Source organism: Lycorma delicatula, chromosome 1, assembly GCF_047948215.1.
Source record: "Lycorma delicatula isolate Av1 chromosome 1, ASM4794821v1, whole genome shotgun sequence".
Classification (NCBI taxonomy): domain Eukaryota; kingdom Metazoa; phylum Arthropoda; class Insecta; order Hemiptera; family Fulgoridae; genus Lycorma; species Lycorma delicatula.
In genome coordinates this window covers 30,339,070-30,349,506 of record NC_134455.1, presented here as the reverse complement: position 1 = coordinate 30,349,506, position 10,437 = coordinate 30,339,070, and the positions used below count along the sequence as shown (strand labels likewise).

General features: G+C 30.8%; 1 long non-coding RNA gene across 1 annotated transcript; it reads right to left on the bottom strand.

Moving 5' to 3' along the window:
- Positions 1-225: 225 nt before the first annotated feature.
- Positions 226-10,118, bottom strand: LOC142334379 (uncharacterized). The gene is made up of 3 exons (XR_012758826.1): positions 9,994-10,118; positions 3,361-3,409; positions 226-441 (listed from the first exon to the last, which is right to left on the bottom strand). It is a non-coding gene; the product is annotated as an uncharacterized LOC142334379 (long non-coding RNA).
- Positions 10,119-10,437: the final 319 nt, after the last annotated feature.

Genomic DNA, 10,437 nt, shown 5'->3' with positions numbered 1-10,437 from the left:
AAAGTTCAATTAGATTTGATTTTCATATACGTAATTAACTTTTTTCAAAGCTTACTTAATGTGTAATTTTAAAATTAGTCCAACATAAAAACATCTGATGAACATTCTTACTGAATTTTTATTGCACGTGGTAATCTTGTTTTGCTTACAGTTTTAAATGATAACTTAATATCACTGGTCTCTCATTTACTGAAAGCTGTAAAACATTAGCTAAATAAAAATGTCTTATTCTTTCACAACAGAAATTTTATTTACATTCAAATATTATTTCAATTTAACATAATAACTACAAATCATTAAATTTGAGTGGAAAGTAAATAATACAAAAAGTAATAACTACAAAATCATAATCCTTGAACTAGGATGAGTAGTTTATTTTACAGTAAATTAGTTAGTTCTTCTCAAAATTTATCACATCACCATAATTATTGCCAAAGAAGACTGAAAAAAAAAACAATAATTAATAATTTCATAGTATTACTCAAAGAAACATAATTTTAATAGAAGACTAATTAATGGTTGTAATTTTAATATAATAAAACTAATATAATTTTAATGCACTAATACATATTAAAACTACTTTCCTTTGATTTTTGTCAGTCGGTACCAAACCTTGGTACATTTGTAAAGAAAAGTCAATTACAACCAATGAAAAAATGTTAATTTACTGATTTAGGAGAAAGTTAAATTTTGTTTAAGGCAGGTATATTTCTTTGATTGGTTTAAGGTTATGTTAACTATATTTTTCATGATAAATTTTATCTTTTATAAAACTAAATAATAAGGAGCATGACTATTTTTTTAATCTTTATCTTATTTAAAAAGCTTCCACAGGAGTAAACTTATAGCATTCGTAGTAAAAATTAATTTTTCTTAAAAAAGTAATTAAAAGAACTATCCCAAAAATATTACGTGTGGTTGGTTAAGTTTAAAGATCAGTAACTCTGAAAATGATTATCAGATATTTATATTTGGTAAAACACCTTTTAACTTGTTCATTTTTACATATTACAAATGCCTTTAAAAATTCTGCTTAAAAGATGTTTTTGCTTTTTTTTAAATTATGATCTTGAAAACTCTGACCTTTAAAGGCCCCTTAACAGTAGATGTTATACTTCATGTGGGAACATAAATAAGCAAAATAAATATTTAAAAATAATGATGCTTATTGTTTTATTAAAAACTTTAAAGCAAAACAGTAGAATCTGATTTTATTGCAAATGAAATCAATTTGATCATCCCAACAGAATTTTTCATCTAATAGAATATCCAAAAATTTTATGTTATGGGCAGTAGAAATACTATTGTTATCATTACTGGGAATTCTATCCATGTGAATGAACAATGTTACATCTATTTGAAAAGCACAATCCAACAATTTTATCTATTAAAGTTAAATGGTTACAATTCATCTCATGAACAGTTTTCTGAACTGAAAATATAGAATTTTTAAGTCCTTTTAAATAATTATCTTCAGGTATTGATACAGTTGTGTCATTTTCATTTAGAAAGAAGATAACAATGAATGTTTCAACACTTTCAGATCATTAACAGTAAGAAAGGAAAGGAACATTTCTCTGTGGTACTCAGCCTTCTAAATCTTGAAGTGATGATCTAATAATAAAAAGATAAGAACCAATAATGAAAAAGTTACTTTTAATATTGTAAAGTGTTCAGCAAAAAGTAAATGTACAGTAGTACATCTTTAAAAGTACTATACAATAAGTCAAGTGTTAAAAACCAAGTTAAACCCAGTGCATACTATTGGAAACATTACTACCTTATTTATATTGGAATGAGCAGGCTGCTCAACAACTCCACCTACAAGTTTCCAGCATTCTAAATTATTTTTGAAATGTATATATTCATGTTAAATGATTCATAGAGATGCCAATCTTTAGGACAGGCCATTAGTAGTGCAATACTAACAAAAAATAAATGGTATACTTGGGATCATAAAACAAAATAGAGGGGGGGGGGGGAACTGCATGGTATGCACATATAAAATTTTTATTTGTAACAATCATTTGTTTTCATTATTGGAACTAAAGTATAAATGATGTGATTGAAACTATTTTGCATTCTACCATTTACCATCTGTATTTTGGAAACAAATGTTATCTGCAATCATGGATACACCATACACTGCAGATACTTTGCACAAAATTTGTGTAGTATGTTTTGACAAACACTGAAATAAATTTGGCTACATTTTTTTAGCCAAAAGAAACACATCATATTTCTTTTCTTTAATCTGAAACATTTATGCTACTGACTGTATATTGACTGTATAAGGAAATGTCTTATCTTTCACTTTTAAAGATTCAACATTTTTTTACAGAATACAATACTCGGGCTTGGAAAACTACAGCTATGAAAATCAAACTCTTGCTCAGACAAAACCAATGACTGCCACCAACCAAGGTCATTAGTTCTACCACATCCCATCTCACCTGATTGGAATTACATCGTATTCAATGGAAGATTGTATAGCCAATAACTTTTAACTGGGGTTACTGCATAGCCATCTTTTTAACAATTTGTGACTTTCCAATCACCTTTAGACGACTGGTCAGTTCACTCACTCGCTAAACTAATCAATCACCCAGGTGTGGAATCCATTACTGTAATAAAGAGCAGTAATATTTTAATTTCCATTACCTTTCTTTCAGTCAGGTTATTACCAATATTAATGAAACTGTGATGTCCACAGTAAAAGTAGTTCCTGGTAGTTATGGAATTTATATAAGAAATCCTTATCAATGAATATCTGTAAGAGTAGACTATTAACTAAGGATTCAAAACGCAAATCAATGCCATTTTTGTTTTGAAAATTAATTAAAATATAAAATGCACACCAAAGATGTGCTGCTGCTGATTTTTAAAATAACCATCAAAAACTTTGCATATCTTAAACAATGCTCTGAATAGATAACACGAACACATAAAATTTCCAAATTTTTATTTCAACCTGTTTTTATAAAAAAATAACTTACAATAAAAATTAAATTAAAACAAAAAAATAAAAATTCAATAAAACTAAGGATGATATTACATCCTATTTCACTTAGAAATAAGGATGATTTCATCTACATTTTTATTATTTTGAGATAAGACAGTAATAGTTTAAACATAAGCTTAATCTTTCATGGCATATGTTACTATTACTTAAATTCTTCATAGAAGTAACTTACTGCAACTAGCCTACTGGCTGCTAAGTTTCATAAATACAAAGAATTATTAATATTTTTACATAAGACATGCTTCAGTAGATACCAACTGTAATACTAACACATGATGCACATACACAATTATAATAAATTTATAATTAAAAGAACTTAATTTTGGAGAAAAAATTACCTAAAAACTGTAAATGGTGGTTGACCGGGGTCTGGACCTTGAGTAAAACCTGCAAAAAAAAAGATATCAAAATTTCTAAATTATACACTGAGAGTATAATTTAAAAATGTATGTTTACATTAAATACCCTCCTCTATGAATCATGAGACCTTGCCGTTGGTGAGGGGGCTTGAGTGCTCAGTGATACAGAGTAGCTGGACCGAAGGTGCAACCATATCGGAGAGATATCTGTTGAGAGCCAGACTAAGGAATGATTCCTGAAAGAGGGCAGCAGCAGCTCTTTCAGTAGTTGTTAGGGACGTGAGTCAGGACGACTTAAACGGCCACATCAATATCACTCAGTCCTCTGAGGACTGCGCAGCTGAAAGCAATGGAAAACTACAGCTGCTTTTTTTCCAAGAAAATGTGGCTCTCTGCATTTTCATATAACAATGATGGAGGCGCCTTCCTTGGTAAGATATTCCGGAGGTAAACTAGTCCCCCGTTCGGATCTCCGGGTGGGGACTACTAAGGAGGGGGTCACCAGAAAATTAAAAAATAATATTCTAAGAGTCGGAGCGTGGAAAGTTTAAAAAAGGTTGGTAGGCTAGAAAATTTAAAAGGGAAATGGATAGGACAAATGTAGATGTAGTAGGAATTAGTGAGGTTCGGTGGGAAGAGGAAGGCAACTTTTGGTAAGGTGATTTTAGAATAATTAACTCAGCTTCAAATAATGGGCAGGCAGGAGTAGGTTTCATAATGAACAAGAAGATAGGAAAGAGAGTAGAGTATTTCAAAATGCATAGCGATAGAATCATTGTAATAAGGATAAAATCAAAACCTAAACCAACGATTGTTAACGTCTACATGCCTACAAGCGCCCATGATGAAGATGGGGTAGAGTGTGTATACGAAGAGATTGATGAAGCAATTAAAAGGAGATGAAAATTTAATAATAGTTGGAGATTGGAATGCATGCATTGGAAAAGGCAAGGAAGGAAATATAGTGGGTGAATACGGGCTGAGCGAAAGGAACCAAAGAGGGGACCGACTTATAGAGTTTTGCACGAAGTATAATTTAGTAATTGCCAACACCCAATTTAAAAATCATAATAGAAGAATATACACTTGGAAAAAGCCAGGCGATACTGCAAGGTATCAGATAGATTATATCATGGTTAAGCAAAGATTTAGAAATCAACTCGTTGACTGCAGAACTTACCCTGGAGCAGACATTGATAGCGACCATAATTTGATGATAATGAAATGTAGATTGGGGTTTAAAAACCTGAAGAAAAGGTGTCAGATGAATCTGTGGAATTTAGAGAAGCTTGAGGAAGAGGAGGTAAAGAAGACTTTTGAGGAGGAAAGCAATTTTATGCCTCAGATTAATAGTAGAAGAAAGATTAAAGAAAAACATACCAACATACTTGACCTAGAAAAGGCATTCGATAACGTAGACTGGAATAAAATGTTCAGCATTTTAAAAAATTAGGGTTGAAATACAGAGATAGAAGAACAATTGCTAACATGTACAGGAGCCAAACAGCAACAGTAATAATTGACGAACATAAGAGAGATTCCGTAATAAGAAAGTGAGTCCGACAAGGATGTTCCCTATCCCCATTACTTTTTAATCTTTACATGGAACTAGCAGTTAATGATGTTAAAGAACAATTTAGATTCAGAGAAACAGTACAAGGTGAAAAGATAAGGATGCTACAATTTGCTGATGATATAGTAATTCTAGCAGAGAGTAAAAAGGATTTAGAAGAAACAATGAATGGCATAGATGAACTCCTACGCAAGAACTATCGCATGAAAATAAACAAGTACAAAACAAAAGTAATGAAATGTATTAGAAATAACAAAGATGGACCACTGAATGTGAAAATAGGAGGAGAAAAGATTATGGAGGTAGAAGAATTTTGTTATTTGGGAAGTAGAATTACTAAAGATGAACGAAGCAGGAGCGATATAAAATGCCGAATAGCAGAAGCGAAACGAGCCTTCAGTCAGAAATATAACTTGTTTACATCAAGAATTAATTTAAATGTCAGGAAAAAATTTTTGAAAGTATATGTTTGGATTATCGCTTTATATGGAAGTGAAGCTTGGACAATCGGAGTATCTGAGAAGAAAAGATTAGAAGCTTTTGGAATATGGTGCTATAGGAGAATGTTAAAAATCAGATGGGTGGATAAAGTGACAAATGAAGAGGTATTGCGGCAAATAGATGAAGAAAGAAGCATTTGGAAAAATATAGTTAAAAGAAGAAACTGACTTATAGGCCACATACTAAGGCATCCTGGAATAGTCGCTTTAATATGGGAAGGACAGGTAGAAGGAAAAAATTGTGTAGGCAGGCCACGTTTGGAATATGTAACAATTTGTTACATGTAGGATTGTTAGGGAATGTAGGATGTAGAGGGTATACTGAAATAAACGACTAGCACTAGATGGGGAATCTTGGAGAGCTGCATCAAACCAGTCAAATGACTGAAGACAAAAAATTAAATACAATAGAAGCTCGATAATTCATCATGTTCTATAATTATAATTTATATAATAAATAAGTTATATAATAAAAGCAATGTTAATAAAATAAAGAAATAAACAGATTACTGTAAGTAGCCTAAAACCAACGTTAATACAGTAACATAAGTAAAAAAATAAATAAATAAATAAACATTTAAAAATGTCGATTCTCGGAAAAACATAGCTACTACCACAGGGCTGATATTTTTATCTACACATTTGAAGCACCTTTACATGTATATAGATGTGTAATGTAGTAAATTAATTGAAGCTGTTGTGCCTTCAGTATGTATACTCTATTGCTTCTCGGCCTTTTGGCTAAGATCAAAGTGTAGTGTGTATACTCTTCTGTTCATTGGCAGATAATTTCATCTTGATTCTTGTTTCAGTAAGTTTCTTTAATTCTGTAGTAATGTCTGTACTGTATTCAGATCAATTGATAGTGTTATTTCATGCAATTGCTTTCAAAAGCATCTACTTACAAACCAATGAATCTACCATTGAAATTCAAAATATTACAGCATATTAGAAAAAGTGAGATCGCTAGCAAACTTGCTGAAATTTACAAAATTCCATGAACATCAATAAACAACAAAGAAGAATGTAGACAACAAAATCAAAGTTTTCATGTCATACGTGAAAGTTACAAACTGTAATGTAACTAACTATCGTAGACTTACATCAGCAGTAAACACAGACTAAGATGAAGGAATGTACTTATGGTTCATACAAAAACAAAAGTTTAAGGTATTCCTCTCGGGGGCCAATTTTAATTTTAAAAAAATTACAGATGAATATAAAAATGAATGGAAATCCTGAATTTAAGAACAGCAGAGGATGACTAGGAAAATTTAAGCAGCATCATATTCAGCAGCAGAGTATTGAAAAGTTTTTCCTGGGCACACAACGAGGTGTCATTATCACCACTACCCAGACACATGATAATTTTAATTAAATATTTCAATCCAGATGCACAGCCTTAAGAAATTTTAAGATATTGTACAACATCAATGTATTATTGCCTATATTTCGTATGTTAGACCCTAGTTTAAACATCCAACACAATCCTGCATAACAGTCCACAAGGATTTAGTGCACCATTAGTTGGCAGTCACAGCGAAGACAAATGGGTGCATAAGTCTGAGTCACCAGATATCTGTGAGAGCCTTGTGACCCCTATTTGCAAACGGTAAACAATAACTTCCTCATGATGGTTATTCCTACTTGAAGAGCCCACGATAACAGAGTGTTTTTAACTGGAGAAAGTTTATTGTTGATGGTAGCATTCCATTTACTTTGCCACTCATCACGAAACACCATCTTCAGAAAAGAAACAAAATCGTTCAAAACACAATTAGTGAATGAATGGGGCTGCAAACAAGCCTCTTTTGCCACACAATCAGTGCACTCTTTGCCTGAAATTACAATATGACTAGGGATCCAACAGAAGCTCAGGGTTTTGTTATGCTAAGTCATTTCAAAGATAACAGACTACAATCACAGACAATAGGGTGTCTGGAGTACATGTTACTAATTGCCTGCAATGCAACTCATGAAATCTGAACAGACAAGAACAATTTGAATGTTGAGCTAAGTACATTAAGGCCATATTAATAGCATAAAGTTCTGCAACGAACACACTGGCAATGCTGGGAAGGCCAAACTATATGTTCTATTGCCATCTACAAAAAACAGAATTATTGTGTTTAGAGCCATCTGTATAAACTCTACAATCAGGATTTATCATGAATCCTGATGACCCTGATCCTGTGAAAGTTCACGATTAACATGATGATGAGCTCCATAAATGGTGATTGGCATTAAAATTGCCAATTATTAAGCAGGATAAAGAAATCTGGGAAAACAGACTGGACAGATCATTCTCACTCATATCAGAATTCAGAGGTAGGTATAAAATGTGTTTTCCTTTCTGCAAATACAACCTTCTCTGATTCAGCCAATGGATCAGGGATCAATCACAACCAAAAAATATTTTTCTCAAAATTATGTTTCTCATGATACGGATTCTAATCTGGAAGCATTTGGAAAGAATGCATAAACAAATCTGCAATTTTCAACATTATCGACACGTGGCATAATGTCTCAAATCAAGTACTGTCTCAAAGTTGGAACAAAATTTGCCCATCAGATGCGGTAAATGAAAGTAATAGCGATGAAAAGTAACAACAATTGCTGGAAGAGATTTATCAAATATGCAACAATATTTTTCAAACAGAACAGGGGGATGTAAATGACTGGCTGAATATGGATAGCTTGGATTTGGGATACAAAATTTTGAATGACAATAAGGTAGCAGAACACATAACGAAAATGACGTAAACAATCAAGAAGCTGATGATGATTATGATGATAAAAACGAAGAAGATGGTATTTTATATTCTCAGATGATCCATTGTTAAGTAGAGGAAATGTAAACAAAGTGCATCCATCACAAACGGTACAAGCAGCAAAACGAGGTAGAAATCTTGAAATTAATCGGAATGCAGCAAGTGCACAACTTAGCAATCACAAAGGGACATGAGAATAGTTCAAAGAAAGACCACATAGTTCTTAAACGGTTTATTTTTAAAATTCTTTCTAGATTTAAACTAAGCTAAGTAATACATAAGATTGTTGGTTTTTAAACTTATACAAAATTAATAATGTCTTACAAAAGTTTTATACCTACAACTGTATTTAAGTTTTTGTAGTTTTAATAAACTGTTATTAAATTTCTTTAAAAATCAATTAAAATTATAATAAAAATACTTCAAAATGTGGTTAGTTATTTTTCCCAGAATTTTCTATAATTTGTCAATTTCTGTAATTCGTCACCTATCTGGTTCTGGACATGATGACAAATTATTGAGTTTCTACTGTAATGAAGGGACATCACTCACTTGTAAAATAAGATTGTGGTGATATAATTCTAATAATTTTAGAAAATTATTCATAATGGTGAATAATGATGCCATTATTTATTGAATATACTTCACTTAAAATAATATAAAAGAGGATCTTTAAATACCAAATTATATTTATACAACAATAGAGCACTAACAATTTTATATACTTTTATTCAACTGATGCTACAATTTTTTTCTCTTTTCTATATAAGACTTACGCAGCAGAGTATCTAATAAATTATTTTGCAGACACTTCCTTCACTTGTCTTACCAAATGAATTTGAAAGAAAACTCACTTAAATGGTACAGATTATTCAAACATTAATAACAAATGAGTTCATTTTTTTTAAATCTCTCACCACAAGAAGGATTCAATGTGTATATTACTAGTGTGAAATGAACAATTGTCTGTGTGTCATAAAATAACCCATTATACTATAAAGTAAGTTAAAAGTGCACTAATTATAATACAGACATATTAATATAGTAAGTAATAAGCAAAATTTTTATAATACACAAAATAAATTTGTTGTAAGTAAATTTTAAATCTCTTTGACATTTCAATCGTGTAATAATAAACCATTAGAACAAAAATTACTGTTGAAACATTTTTAGTTGTGCAAGCCAAAAAATTTTGATATTTTCCTGTTATTTTTTAAATAAGATAAACAACATCAATAGAGAAAACTGATTTGATATTGTGCTAAAAGAATACCATAAATTTTGGTGGTTCAGAAAAAGCAACATAAACTTGTTCAAGCTAATCCCATTTTCAGTAACAGTTGTTATGATCTTATTCAACAATTGCAATTACATGTGTACAATTTTTAATTTAATAGAATTTGCTATGTACTAGCCCTCAGTGGCCAATGTCTGGTCACCAGAAGGGAGATTTCATCATTTTTAATATAACATATATCATGCCATTATGTATATCAATATTACTAAATGTACAAGACAAACTGAGTGCAGAGCAAGGGATTTCCCAATGTTGCATATTTTTTTTATCCTAATTAAGTACCTTCCTGGTTTTTGGTTTAATTTTATGCAATTTCAAGAGTATATATTCTAAATTTTAAATATTGATAAAGATGTTGCTAATTTTTGTATTACAATGCTTGGGTTTCTCACATGATGACAATCCCATTTACAATTTATGATAATTTTGATATAATTTATGACAATTTTTTTAATGCAAGCATTTTATTACAATTATTTCAGCCGTCTTCTCAAGGTACAAGTTACTGAAGTCTATCGTTGATCTAACCTACACTGCACATGTTCCTTTATTTCTCAGAAACTTCAACCAACAAAATTTTCTGACTGGATAAAAAAAATAAAATACACTTTACAAAGATATTTTCAGGTAAAATTCAATCACTTAATTCATATTATAGTCACTTTTTTCCTTTTTAAGATAAAAAACAATCTAATGGTTGTAACAAATGAGTAAAATTGGATAGATGCAATTTTATGGGTCCTAAACCAAATTATATAAGATAAATCTCAATTCTGCATGACATTTTGTGTTGTAATTTCATAATGAACTGAGATTTGCTTGCTTCAATTCTACAAGGAAACAAGTCTCAATTCTACAAAAAAAAAAAAAAAAAGTAAATAACATAATTTATTGGAATAAAAACTCTTTCAGGCT